The sequence below is a fragment of the Suncus etruscus genome, chromosome Y (assembly GCF_024139225.1).
Source record: "Suncus etruscus isolate mSunEtr1 chromosome Y, mSunEtr1.pri.cur, whole genome shotgun sequence".
Classification (NCBI taxonomy): Eukaryota; Metazoa; Chordata; class Mammalia; order Eulipotyphla; family Soricidae; genus Suncus; species Suncus etruscus.
Window position 1 is genome coordinate 1068113 of NC_064869.1, and position 15754 is coordinate 1083866.

At 40.3% G+C, this 15754-nt stretch overlaps 1 pseudogene; it reads right to left on the bottom strand.

Moving 5' to 3' along the window:
* Positions 1–7032: 7032 nt before the first annotated feature.
* LOC126000426 (uncharacterized) lies at positions 7033–7151 on the bottom strand (annotated as a pseudogene).
* Between the last annotated feature and the right edge of the window lie 8603 nt (positions 7152–15754).

Here is a 15754-nt window from a genome sequence, read left to right on the forward strand (position 1 = left end):
ATTCAACCTCAAGAAAGTGATCAGAGACAAAGAGGGTCACTACGTACTGATCAGGGGAATATTAGATCAAGAAACACTAACCCTGGTCAATATCTATGCACCTAATGTAGAGTCACCAAAATATGTGAGGCAACTACTGGAAAACCTGGAGAAACACATGAAGGGAAATGTGATAATAGTAGGGGACCTCAATACTCCACTATCACCACTGGACAGATCCACCAAACAGAAAAATAGGAAAGAAATAAGAGCTCTAAATGAAAAATTAGAAGATTTAGGGCTAATAGATTTATATAGAGCCCTCCATCCCCAGAAAGCAGAATACACATTCTTCTCAAATCCACATGGAACCTTCTCCAGAATAGACCATGTCTTAGGATACAAAGCCAACCTATATAAGACCACAAAGGTAAAAATCATAAGAAGTACCCTTTCAGATCACTATGCAACAGAGGTTAAAATTGATGTCAAGAAGAAGCAATGGAGAAAAACTAATACCTGGAGATTAAACAACATGCTGCTCAACAACAGCTGGATCAAAGAACAACTCAAGGAAGAAACAAAAAGATTCCTTGAGACAAATTACAATGCCAAAATTTATGGGACACAGAAAAAGCAGTAATTAGGGGAAAACTCATAGCAAAATAGGCCTATGTCAAGAAACAGGAAAATAACAAAACCAACAGTTTAAAAGATCACCTCAAAGAATTGGAACAACAGCAACAGAGAAATCCAACCACAACCAGAAGGCAAGAAATAATAAAAACCAGAGCAGAAATAAACAACATTGAAACCAAGAAAACAATACAAAAATCAATGAGACCAGGAGTTGGTTTTTCGAAAAAATAAACAAGATAGACAAACCATTGGCAAAACTCACCAAAAAAAGAGGGAAAACACCCAAATCAGTAGGATCACAAATGAAAGGGGAGAGATTACAACAGAACCCCAAGAAATAAAACATATCATGAGATCATATTATGAACAAATATACTCAATTAGGTTAGAGAACCCAGTAGAAATCGACAGATTCTTGGACAAACACCCTCTTCCAAGACTGGAAAAGAAAGATCTAAAAAACCTAAACAGACCATTCACCTCAGAGGAAATTGAAGATGTAATTAAAAAACTCCCTAAGAACAAAAGCCCAGGCCCAGATGGATTTACAGGTGAATTCTATCAAACATTACTAGAAGACTTATTAACACTGTTCCATAGGCTTTTCCAAACCATAGAAAAAACAGGAATCCTCCCCAACTCCTTTTATGAGGCTAATATCACACTCATTCCCAAAGAAGGCAAAGACACAACCAAAAAAGAAAACTACAGACCAATCTCACTAATGAACATAGATGCAAAGATACTTAACAAAATCTTAGCAAACAGAATCCAACACTTCATCAAAAAGATCATATATCACGACCAAGTGGGATTCATACCATGAATGCAATGATGGTTCAACATACGCAAATCAATCAATTTGATACATCACATCAACAACATGAAAGACAAAAACCACTTGATCATATCAATCGATGCAGAGAAGGCGTTTGACAAAATCCAACATCCTTTCATGTTAAAGACACTCAGGAAAATAGGGTTAGAAGGAACTTTCCTCAAGATAGTTACAGCTATATATGAAAAGCCTACAGCCAACATTAAACTTAGTGGTGAGAAAATAGAAGCATTCCCACTAAGGTCAGGAACTAGACAAGGCAGTCCACTCTCTCCACTCTTATTCAATATAACCTTAGAAGTCCTACCAATAGCAATCCGACAAGAGAAGGGAATCAAAGGAATTCAAATAGGGAAAGAGGAACACAAGCTATCTCTATTTGCCGACGATATGATGATATACATCAAAAACCCTAAAGAATCCACAGTAAAACTCCTAGAAACAATCAGCCAATACAGCAAAGTGGCTGGATACAAAGTCAACACACAAAATACAGTAGCGTTTCTATATACAAACAATGAAGTTGAGGAGGGAGAGATTAAAAATACAATTCCATTTAAGATAGTATCAAAAAATATCAAGTATCTAGAAATCAACCTTACAAGAGAAGGGAAAGACCTATACCAGGGAAACTTCAAAACACTTCAGAAAGAAATTGAAGATGATCTAAAGAAATGGAAGAACATCCCATGCTCATGGATAGGTAGAATTAACATAGTCAAAATGAATATCCTACCCAAACTTCTATATAGATTTAATGCAATCCCTATCCAAATCCAGACACAATTCTTTAAAGAAATAGAACAATCAATCACAAAATTCATCTGGAACCACAGAAGAGCCAGAATAGCCAAACACATACTGAAAAACAAGAAGCTGGGTGGAATCTCCTTACCTAACTTGAAACTATACTATAAAGTCATAGTAATCAAAACAGCATGGTACTGGAACAGAGACAGGACCTCAGACCAGTGGGTTAGAACAAAATTCCCAGACATAAACCCCCAGATATATAGCCAACTAATATTTGATAAAAGAGGCAAGAATCTGAAATGGAACAAAGAAAGCCTATTCAGCAAATGGTGTTGGCACAACTGGAAAACCACATGTACGAAAGTGAAAATCAACCCATACCTCACTCCTTATACAAAAGTCAACTCAAAATGGATTAAAGACCTTGAAATCCGACCCGAATCTATAAAGTTTATTGAGAATAAAATAGGGAGAACACTCGAAGACCTATATATCAAAAAGGTCTTTGAGAATGGAGCACCATGGCAAGAACCTTAATAGCAAACATAAACAAATGGGACTACATCAAACTAAAAAACTTCTGCATGGCGAAAGAAACCTTACTTAATGCAAGAAGACAGTTAACAGAATGGGAAAAAATCTTTTCACTAGACATATCAGATAAAGGGCTGATATCTAGAACTTACAAAGCACTCAGAAAACTGAGCCCCTCAAAACCAAATAAAGCCATAAAAAAATGGGGAGAAGAAATGAATAGACACTTCTCTGAGGAAGACAGAAGGATGGCTAACAAACACATGAAAACATGCTCACCTTCACTCATCATCAGAGAGATCCAAATCAAGACAACAATGAGATACCTCCTTACACCAGTGAGGATGGCTCACATCAAAAATACTGAGAACAATCTTTGTTGGCGGGGATGCGGTATGAAGGGAACTCTCATCCACTGCTGGTGGGAATGCCCCCTAGTCCAACATCTATGTAGAACAGTCTCGAGAGTGCTCAAAGAACTCAGAATTGAACTTCCTTTTGACCCAGCAATTGCATTCCTAGGTATATACCCCCAAGTTGGAAGAACATTCATTCCAAAATATGTGTGCACCCCACTATTTATCGCAGCACTCAGTATAATAGCCAAATCTTGGAACCAACCACGATGTCCAACAACAGATGAATGGATCATTAAGATGTGGTATCTATATACAATGGAATATTACATGGCAGTCAGAAACGATACAATCACAGATTTTGCAGCAACGTGGATGGACCTAGATCATGTTATGTTAAACAAAGTAAGTCAGAAGACAAAAGATAAACACAGAATGGTAGCACTATTCTGAAGCACATAGAACATACATCTCAATCAAAACTAATACTTAACAATCAAATAACAGGGTCTAACAGGGTAGAAACTCCAAACACAGTAATCGTCAACATATACCTGGGAACAGTACCCAAAACACATGAAAAATGAACAACACAAACTCTCGACTACACATTATACCACGAAGAAAACAGCAACACCAGAACAGCAGCATAGAGAGAACAGGTACGTAATCAACCTTCTACAATAATGGCCCATAATAATCCTGTAGAGATCGTATACAGGAATACAGGTAAAGAATACCACGGCAAACCACTGACTCCAATGGAAACATCCCATAACACTACGTATTAATGCCTCTATCTTACTATATTTAAAATAACCTCTCAGCTTTTCTGTCCACAGGCATTCTTGGATACAAAGGGCGGACAAACTAAGATGGCAGCTCGGGATATCACACGAGATACCATACCTAGTTTGCACTACGAGATGACCCCAAGAAAACTCTTTAACATACACTTTATCTCTAGGTTTACCTTCTTTTAGGGTTTCAAGCACGTGACCAGTCAGACCACTGAAGCAGTAACAGTGACATACAGACTCAAACTAGATGCTCTTCACTGAACACATTCAAGCAAACTAGCATTCCCTTGCTATTCCCTCCTCTCTTCTCACCACTTTCTTTTTTACTTTTTTCTTTTCTATTCTGTTCTTTACTTTCCTTTCTCTTCTCCCTTTCTTTCTAATGTATTTTTCTCTTTTCTCCCTCCCTACCCCCTCCATACACCTTACCCTTTCCCCCCTCTGGAAATCCAACTATCCCTCCACCCCTGAATCCCATCCAAACCTCCCTCTATAGGAAAACACTTCACCCTATGTCCTTAAACTATTAAGCAACAAGATCGACCTCCTACCCAATGAACCAGTACCCAGCACCCAAGAGAAGGGTCACCCAGTCAAACCCACACCTCGTCCCGGGCAAGAAATGACAGCCAACTCCCCTGCGGACTCATGCTGCAAGGCCCTCCCTACCAACTCCCCCTAACGTGGACTGTTTCTTGAAACCGGACCTAGGTCCAAAATCCCCAATGCAAGAACTCTTCCAAGACCTCCTTGCCGAAAACTTTTACCAACCTGAAGAAGGTCAGGGGGTGTGATAGGAAGATGCATGGGAACCCACACATCACAAGAAAAACCCAAAAGACAATGGGAAAAACTGTACTTCCAACATAGGCATAGGACCTGTAATACACCATCTCGTTACCTGCTCTCCCCTAAATGTAAGGTAGTCTTTTGCACCACTTTGGTCCTTTAAAAACTTCGCTAACTCATTTTATTTCTTTTTTTTTCTTAAATTTATTTATTTATTTTTTTAAATGTTGGTCCTACATATACATTTGCGAGCACATACATTTTTATTTATTTATTTTTTTTATCATTTTTGGGTATGTGACCTGTGTCTGTTATCCCCTCTGTCCACCCCCAACTACACCGACAATATAATGTAGCACCACTTCCCCCTGCAAAGACACACTAAATAAAGGGGAAATCTTACTTATAAAAAAAGAGCTCTTATCTACTAGAGATAGGAACTCATAGTTGTTTACAATACATGGATATCTCCTACCTTGAAAATATGTCATGTGGAATCAACTTAGACCTCGGGTGATTAGATACCATTCATCCAGCCTTGAACCCTGGATCCCAGACATAGAATTGGCACAGCTCTTCACAACAGCTGCAGGAAACAAATTCCATCTGAGCCAGCCTTAATACTGCGGGGTCAACAACAAGGGCCAGCTCTAACATGATATCCTGACAATGAGGAAAATGCGAACAACTTGACCTGAGAGCAGATTAGCATACCTGACCAGCTAACGACAAGACAAAACCAGAAGACTTGGCACCCTTTGGTAGGTCCAAAAGCCAAGATCGTGACTTACAGATGACTGGCTACTAGAACCACGACCAGACAGTATACACCTTGGGCCCAATATAAAAGCCCTAGTTCAGGGTTTGCACTATGACTTGCACAATAATCATGATCCCTAGTCCCAAAGGTCTGACAGAGACAACTGCAACAGAATGGGGCTTCTGGAAGCACAAAGAAAGACGCTATCCTAGGTGCCATCCTAGGCTCAGTGCAAAGAACAAGATCACCAACCACAGAAGATGGATTAAAACGACACTGAGGCAACAGAACCTCTAGAACCACAAAGACTGACTTCATCATAAGTCCCACCTCAGGATCTGTGCAGATACTGAGACCTCTACACACAGAGCTCTGATTGTATCACCCTGGACAGAGCAGAAGTCTTCCACACACCAAAAAACACCACCGGGAGAATAAATGATCCTGAGCAAAGTCTAGAGCTGATCCCATGACAGTATACTCCAAGGACGGAGAAACCCCATATTTCTTAGGCCAAGTGAATTCCTTTTCGAATGACCCCAATATTTACTGTGCCAGGGCAGGAGGGGAAAAAACAAAAATACAAAAACCACAAAACCTTGGTTATTTCATATATATTTTTCCCTTCATTTATTATTGTTATTATTATTTTTATATACCTATCTATTTTGGTCGATTTCTCTGTTTGGGTGTGACTACTGAAATCGTGGTCCCCAATTATTCTTTTTTTATTTTTCTCTTCTTTTCTCTTCTTTCGTTATGTGCTATGCCATGTTTCTTATTTCAAGACCATGGCGTGTTTTTGGTTTGTTTGTTTGGTTTTTGGTTGTTTGTTTTGTTTTGTTTTGTTTTGTTTTTTGTCTGTTTTTTTGTGGTGCTTATCGATATAGCTGGAGCCCCCACTGGATAATTGACTCTTTTTTTTGGTACTGGTGGAGTGTTTCAACTTCTCTTTCTCCTTCATCTCCCATATCGATGATGAAAGCCTCTAGAAGGATTCCATCCATCTTTGGAGTATTAGACTCTTACCCCAGTTTATTTATCTTCTCTTTTTCAGGCAAAATCATGCAACTTGAACTAGCTAGTCCTGCCTACAGTTAAAGGAGGAGATAAGGGAGGCATCAAGACCAAACAGGGGCAAGGCTATTAAGTAGTGGGTTGGATACAGAGGGGACCACATATTCTAGCCGCCCTGGGGGTGAGGGAAGAGGAAATGGGAGGTAGGACAAAAACGGAGGTGTAGGGAGGACAAAGTGGTGATGGGAATCCCCCCTGATTTTATGTAAATATGCACCTATAATGTTATTGTCAACAATATGTAAGACACTATGATCAAAATAAAAATTATATATATTAAAAATAAAAATAAATAAAAAAAGAAATTATATACCAAGTTAACAAGATGTTTAGACATTATAAAATATAGTTGAAGACATCTGATGCATTTTTACACCTAGAACTTAAGACCAAAATTATATTTGATACTAGTTAATTTGCTTTTATAATATTACTGATAAAATTAAATATATATATTTTTCATCAATACTAGATTTCTTCACTTTGACACAAATGTACAGATTTGTATAATGTGCTGACCTTTTGAATACACTTAAAAGAATAGTTATTTCAATGCAGAGGTAAAGAACAACCATTGCTGTAGCACAAAATTAAAACCAAAGCACACCTGGGTATTTACTGTGCAGTAAAATTAACTATATTATTTAAAAAGGCTAATCACATTATTTTCCACATAATTTTTTAAATACCTTAAAAATCAAAATAAAATTTTAATAGAAATATAGAAGACTCAAATTTTAATACTTGTGTGTTCGTTTAAATTTTAAAACACCAAAAGGTTTTTCTTTTACCAATAATCTGTTATTATAGTGACAGAATTATGACCTTGCTTTAAAATTTCTGAGAGGCATGAAAAAAGAGTTTATTGCTGTTATCTTCCTGTTGCCTTTTCTCCCTAGAGAATTTTTTAACCCTTACAGACCTGAATTTAGAAGGTTTTCTAATTTCCAATGTTTTAATAATTACTTTACAACACCCAATGCACAAAACTTAATTACACAAATGCTTTTAGAAAAGGCACACTCATGCCACATAATTTAGTTAACAAACTTTACAATTATTTGAGGCATCTTATGAGACACAACAAAATTTTGACAATCATTCTTACTATATATTTCACATGAACAGTTCCTGAATCTTTTTAATTCTACCCCCGCCACACTCTGCCACAAACACTACCTCTGCATAGATTAAAGGGCTTATTATAACATTTTTGAACACTTTTAAAACCTTATACTTTTACCAACTGTGGTTTTTATCTTAGAAAAACATTTTAGGGCTGCATTCCTACCCTAAGGAATGTGGGGGGGTGTTGGCTAGCTTATTAGGATCTTAAAGAAAAATAGACCTTGAGTGAGATGGGGGTATATGGCCTCTTCCTAGAGTGGGGCCAGTACTTTATCTTTCTCTTTGTGCTGATCTGAGGTTTTGATATTCAAAACGAGAACTTTTAAGACCAGGAGGTAGGGGGTACCTTGTTGTCACTGGCTTGCGACTTTTTTTTCTTTTCACATGCATCTTTTGAAAAACTGTATAAACTTTTTTCTGGATAATGAATATTAATTTTTACCTTAAAGGAGGCACATGCCAAAGGCCAATTATTTGTATTTTGCATCAGCCAATTAACATGCTGTTTTATTTTAAGGTTGAATAGGATAATTAGGTTTATTTTCAAAATATTTTTTACAAAATTTATTACCTGTGCTACACATATTTGACAAAGTGTAGGGCTGACAAGGTGAAGCAGAAATTTCCACTGATAATGCGGGGAGGGGCCAGTACAGTTAATAGCAGGGAGGCTAGAGGTAAATTATTTTACACTCAGCAGGGTGTAATGGTATAGAGAAAAAAAGCAATCTTTTTTTTTTAATATAAATTTTTATTTTGATCATAGTGGCTTACATATTGTTGACAATAATATTTTAGGTACATATTTACATAAAATCAGGGGGGATTCCCATCGCCAAATTGTCATCCCTACGCCTCCGTTTCTATCCTACCTCCCTTTTCCTTTTCCCTCACCCCAGGGCGGCTAGAATATGTGGTCCCCTCTGTATCTAACCCACTACTTAGTAGTCTTGCACCTGTTTGGTCCTGATGCCTCCCTTATTTCCCCCTCTATCTGGAGTCAGGACTAGCTAGTTCAAGTTGCGTGGTTTTGTTTGAAGGAGAAAAAAGCAGTAAACTGGGGTAAGAGTCTAATACCCCGAAAATGGGCGGAGTCCTTCTAAAGGCTCTCATCATCAATCTGGGAGATGGAGAAAAAGTAGGTGAAACACTCCACTAGTACCAAAAGAAGTGTCAAATATCCAGTGAGGGCTCCAGCTATATCGATAAGCACCACACAGAGCAGACAAAACAAACAAACAAACAAGTAGAAAAAAAATAAAACAAAAACAGACAAACAAAAATCACGCCATGGTCTTGAATTAAGAAACATGGCATAGCACATAACGAAAGAGAAGAAAGGAAGAGAAAAAAAATAAATAAATAAATAAAAATAAGTATAATTGGGGACTACACTTTCAATAATCACACCCAAACAGAGAAATCGACCAAAATAGATTGGTAAATCAAAAATAATAATAACAATAATAAATGAAGGTAATATATATATTTATATCAAAAAAATAACCAAGGTTTTGTGCTTTTTGTATTTTTGTTTTTTTCCCTCCTGCACTGGCACAGTAAATATTGGGGTCATTCGAAAAAGAATTCACTTGGCCTAAGAGATATGGGATTTCTCCGTCCTTGGAGCATACTGTCATGGGATCAACTCTAGACATTGCTCAGGATCCTTTACTTTCCCGGTGGTGGTTTTTTTTTTTTTTTTTTCTTTTTTTTTTTTCTTTGGTGTGTGGAAGACTTCTGCTCTGTGTTTAGAGGTCTCAGTATCTGTACAGATCCTGAGGTGGGACTTATGATGAAGTCAGTCTTTGTGGTTCTAGAGGTTCTGTTACCTCAGTGTCATTTTAACCCATCTTCTGTGGTTGATGATCTTGGTCTTTGCACTGAGCCTAGGGTGGCACCTAGGATAGCGTCTTTCTTTGTGCTCCCAAAAGCCCCATTCCGTTACAATTGTCTCTGCCGGATCTTTGGGGCTGGGGATCATGATTCTTGTGCAGGTCATAGTTCAAACCCTAAACTAGGGCTTATTTATTGGTCCCAAGATGTATACAGTCTGGTCGTGGATCAAGCAGCCAGTCATCTGTAAATCCCGATCTTGGGTTTTTGTCCTACCAAAGGGAGCCAAGACTTCTGGTTTTGTCTTGTCGTTAGTTGGTAAGGTAGGCTAATCTGCTCTAAGGTCAAGATGATCGCATTTTCCCCATTGTCAGGATATCATGTTAGAGCTGGGCCTTGTTGTTGGTCTCGTCGTATTAAGGCCGTCCTGGATGGAGTTTGTTTCCTGCACCTGTTGTGGAGAGCTGTGCCATTTCTATGTCGGAGATCCAGGGTTCAAGGCTGGATGAATGGTATCTAATCACCTGAGGTCTAATTTGATTCCACATGACATATTTTCAAGGCAGGAGATATCCCTATATTTTAAATAACTATGAGTTTCTATCTCTAGTAGATAAGAGCTCTCTTTTATTTTTTTTTAAATGTAAAATTTCCCCTTTACTTAGTGTGCCTTTGTAGGGGGAAGTGGTGCTACATTATAATGTCTGTGTATTCGTGGGTGGACTGATGGGATAACAGTCACAGGTCACCTACCAAAAAACAAAGAAAGAAAAAAAAAAGGGGGGGGGATTGAAACTGTATGTGCTCACAAATATATATGAAGGACAAACATTTAAAAAAAAAAGATAAATAAATAAATTTAAAAAAGAAAGAAATAAAATGAGTTAGCGAAATTTTTATGGGACCAAAGTGGTGCAAAAGACTACCTTACATTTGGGGGAGGGCAGGTAAAGAGGTGGTGTATTACAGGTCTTATGCCTATGTTGGAAGTACAGTTTTTCCCATTGTCTTTTGGGTTTTTCTTGTGGTTTGTGGGTTCCCAGGCATCTTCCTAACCCACCCCCTGACCTTCTTCAGATTGGTAAATATTTGTGGCAGGGGGGTGAAAAAAAGCAATCTTTTAAGATCAATTACTAATTTATTGGAATTAGAGGGAATGTCAACCAAGGAGGGGAGTCTGGTTTGCAAAAGCACCCATGGGAATCATGGTTTATTTAATTGTTTTGAGAATATGCAAGAGATGCCACTTCCCAGAGTTTTTTGAATAACAAAGATTGGGATATTTCAAGGTGAATTGGAAGGCTTAAAGTGGGAGTGGCAGGGCCTGAACTGGCTGTTCCCTGAGGCCAGCAGGAAGGAGACTGAAAGTTGGGCTCAGGGCTGGCCCAAGCAAAATGTACTGAGTAAAGGGCACATTAGACCCAGAAGTTTTAACAGCAAAGTGCAGATATCACAAGGTTTTATGGCTTAGCAGCTGACCTGGCTCAGTCTGGCACGGGTGGCCATATGGGACACCGGGATTTGAACCAACAATCTTTGGTCCTGGATCGGCTGCTTGCTAGGCAAACACCGCTGTGCTATCTCTCTGGGCCCAAAAGGTTTTTCTTTGGAGGTTGCCTCTTAAAATATTTTTGCAAGTTTCATTAGCATTTTCATAAGCAAGCTGCTTGAAAGGGGATTATTATAATCTGCAGAGCCCATAATCCTTTGTACCATTTCCAGAAGTCTGCTAATGAATTTATTGTAGGGCTCCTGGGGGCCTTGCACTGTTTGAGCCAGCAGACTGGTGGCCTGTGCACTTTTAGGCATGGCTCTCCAAGCCCAGAGGGCAGCAGCATTGGCCTGAGCCAAATGAGCAGGGGAAAGCCTCTGTTGCTGTTCTCTAAGGGAGGCAAAGGTTCCTGTGCGGTAAGCTGTTCATAGATCTGATCTGGGAGGGTAAAACCTCCGTCGCCCAGGTTGGCCTGTTGCCTGCATCGGGCCAAAAACTCCGTCTCCCAAAGTATATAGTCGGAGCGTGGCAAGGTCGTGCTAGCAATTTTCTTCCATTCAGGTAACAGTTCTCCCCCATCTCAGACTGCCTCAAGGCAAGAGAGGGTGTAGGGGGCATTATGGCCATAGGTATTTATGGCTTGAAAAAGGGTTTCTATAGGTTTGTGTTGGAGATGTGGATATCTCCTAATCTCTGCCATGTGTTTGCCCACTGAAGGTGCAGGTTCAGGGTTATCAGGGACTTGTTGTGGCTCTTCCTGAATGTCCTCAAGGGACCTAGCTGAAGCCTAAGCCCTCTGGGCAGCCTGGACTCTATCTAGGCTCTGGCTGCGAGTCACAGCACCCGTGCCCCTTTGTTGGGACTGGCCCCGATCTTCCAGCAAGCAGGGTATGGGAGGGGGCAGGGAAGAAGTAGGCAAGATAACTTGCTCGGGCTGTTGATCAAAAAAATACAGGGAACTGATATAAGTCATCAGAGGCTTGAAGCCGGGCAATTTGTTCCTCCAGACATTTTATCTCCTTAAGTTCTCTTAATTGTGCCTTTAGGTCGGCCTTTTATTTTATGAAGTTCGAGGGGACAGTCTGCTGTGCTAGAACCTGGGGTGGATTAGGCAGGCGGTCTGCACTATACTAGGTTTATAGGAGGTGTATAGGAGGTTCCATCCCTTTTGGATGGATCCTCAAGTTGTTTATTTACACAGGGAGGGTCTCTGCCTTAAACATTTTGTTTTGGTTTGTGACTTAAGCTCCCATCTATAAATAATCGACCTTATTGGTGTATCAATTTTGGACATCATATGAACTTCAGCCTGGATTAAGAACTTGGATTAAGTTCAGAAGCCTATTGATCATCAGTGTCCCCCACTCTGCAGGGGGTATATGCTTCTTTCTCCAAAAAAGGACCTAATTCAATGACCTCAAAGATGGACTTTCTGGTCTACCAGGACTTGAATGAAAATGGGTCCGGAGAGATAGCATAGAGGTAAGGCGTTTGCCTTTCATGCAGAAGGCTATTGGTTTGAATGCCGGTATTTGCCAGGAGCGATTTCTGAGCGTGGAGCCAGGAGTAACTCCTGAGCACTACCAGGTGTGACCCAAAAACCAACAATAACAACAACAAATAAAGAAAAGGTGCTTCTTCTTGCCTGCTACACAACCTTCCTGGCGTCTCTTCAAAGGATCTATGTAAGTCTTAGATTTATCTTCTCAGGAGCTTGTAGTTGATTCCTTGATAAATATTTCTGGTTTTAGACACCCTGTGTTTAGGTTAGAAGTTTTGTGTATTGTTGTGTATATTTTAGGGGATTATTATGTTACTGACCCTAACCTGATCGGTTATTGTGCTCTACCCTAGGGTGTGACCTGGCATTCTGTCCCAACCCTAGGGTAGTGCCTGATTCTGCTTCCACCATTGAGTGGTATCTGATCCCACCATTGGGTGGTACCTGATTCTGGGGAATAAAAACAAGGGTCTGTGGAAGGCGAGGGGCTTTTTGGCAGGAACTGATGCTGAGGCTTTGAACTTCAGTCTTGTCCACCGAATAAAGCTAATATTTCCACAAGCCTGACTGTCTGCGAGCTGTTTACCCGCTGTTTCACCTCAGAACCGTCGGCTAGACAGGGTGGCAGACTCGTGCTTCGAGCTGAAGGGGAAAGACCTCATCCTCCATCCCTCCATCAGTCAACCTCTTCAGGGGCTGACCTGCAACAACTTCTGAGGAGGCCAAAAAGACCCAGTGAAAACTGGCTCCCCGAGAGCACCCAGCAAAAAATCCATGAAAGATCCCACAAAAACTCGCTAACTGAGGTGCCCCAGCAAAGGTAATTATGCAAAGGACTATGAAGGCTAAAGGGGTTTAGTAACTGGTGAAATGAATGACAGGATCTGTAGCCTTTCCTGTTTCTCTTTTATTCTTTCCCTGAAACTCTTCTGAAGAGGCCAAGAAAGATACAGCAAAAACTGGCACCTGAAAGAGGTGAACCAGCAAAAAGGCCTAGAAAGCCCACGCAAAAAACTGGTTACCTGGGTTGACCCAACAGAGAGGTACCTTCTTTATCTCAAAAGCAAAAGGGTTTGGCCTATTTTGTGAGCAGAGAAAATTGAAGAGAGTTGTATAAAATCTGTCATCTTTGTATGTATCTCTTCTCTTCAGTCTCTGACTCTCCTGAGAAAGCCAAAAAAGACTAGCAAAAACTGGCCTTCAAGTTGACCCAGCAGAAAGACCAAAAACAAAACTCCAACAAAAACTGTCTACCAGAATAAACACAGAAGAAATGTAGCTCCTTTTTTTGTGAAGACAAAATGTGTCTGGCTCCTGTTGTAAGTGTAGGATTTAGGAGATAGATGGAGAGGATCTATTGCCTTTGCCAGTTTCTCATTTCTTCTGTCTTCAGAAACTATTGTGAGGGATCCAATAAAGACCCAGCGAAATCTGGCTGCCAGATGTGACCCACAAGAAAGGCCAAGTAAGATCCCACAACAACTATCTACAAGGGTCTCCGCTGAAGAAAGATAGCTCCTTTGTCTATGAAGGCAGAAAGTGTCTGGCCTAGCCCTGAGCATAGCAACTAGGAAAGACCGAGAGGATCCATCACCTTTTCAAGTATCTCTTCTCTTCATTCTCTGAAACTCTCCTGAGAAGGCCAATAAATGCCTAGGGAAAACTGACTATAAGAAGAAATGTAGCACCTTTTTCTGTGACTGCAGGAGGAGTAGCGCCCCTGCTTTGAGCATAGCTACTGTGAGAGAAATAGAAGGTTTATGTCACCTTTGCCCATTTTTCTTCTCTTCATCTCCTGAAACTCTTCTGGGAAGGCCAAAAAATACCCAGCAAAAAATGGCTTCTAGAGGTGACCCAGAAAAGAGGCCAAGAAATATTCAGCAAAAGCTGGCTACCAGAGTCACAACGACAGAAATGAAGCTTCTTTGTGAAGTCAATGTGCGTCTGGAACAGGATGTGAGCATTCAATTGGGAATGAGACTGAGAAGATATATTGCCTTTGACTCATTCTCTACACTTCTGTTTCCTAAAACCCTCCTGATAAATGCATCAAAGACCCATAAAAAACAGGCTACCATGTAGGACACTGCAGAAAGGCATATCAGGAGAAAGGTAGATCAGCATAGCAAAAGGCAGGAGGTGTCTGACTTCTGCTTTGACCTTAGCAATGGGGAGGGAGATTGAGTAGATCTGTTAATTTTTTTGTTCAACTTCTCTTCCATCTCCTGAAACTCTGCTGAAAAGTCCAAGAATGACCCAGCAAAAACTGGCTTCCAGAGGTGAAACAAGAGAAAGTCCAATAAAGGCCCAGCAAAAAAATTGCTATCAGAAGTGCCCCAGCAGAAAGGTAGCTCAAGTGTCTGTGAAGGAAAATGGAATCTGAATGCTGCAGTGTGCATAGCAATTGGGAGAGAGACTGAAACTCTCCTGAGAAGGCCACCAAGACCCAGAGAAGTCCCAGCAGAAAGGCCATGAAAGATCCGTGAAAACTGGCTACCAGACATCTCCAGGTGAAAGGTAGCTACTATTTCTGTGAAGGCAGAAGGTGTCTGGCTCCTTATTTGAGTGTAACAACTGGGAGAGAGGCTAAGAGGAACTCTTACCTTTACCTGTTTCTCTTCTCTTCTCACTCCAGAAATACTTCTGAAAATGCTGAGAGACCCAGCAAAAATTGGCAATCAGAGTTGAACCAGCAGAAAGGCCAAGAAAGACCCAGCAAAAACTGGCTACCAAAGGTGCCACAGCAGAATAGAATATCTTTTGACTCTAAAACAGAAGGTACTGGCCCCAGCTGTGAGAATCGATATTGGGAGAGATGCAGAGGATCTGTTGCATTAGCAAATATCTCTTCTCTTTAATCTCTGAAACTCTCCTATAAAGGCCCCAAAAAAAACAGGGAAAACTGGCTACAAGAATTACCAGAGGAGAAATGTAGATCCTTTTCTGTGATGGCAAGAGGTCTGAGGCCCATGCTTTGAATCTACTTACTGGGAGAGAACCTGAGAGAATCTGTCACTTTTGCCTGATTCTTTTCTCTTATGTCTATTAAAACTATCCTGAGAAAGTCAAGTAAGACCCAGCGGAAAATTGCTCCTATAAGTGAACCAGCAGAGAGACCAAGAAAGACCTAGTAAAACAGGCAACTGAGGCTCCACAGCAGAACAGTAGCTCCTTTGTCTGTGCAGGCAAAAGGGGTCTAGACCTTGCTGTGAGCATAGAAACTGGGAGTGAGATTGAGAGAATATGTTGCTGTTGATTCATTCTCTAATGTT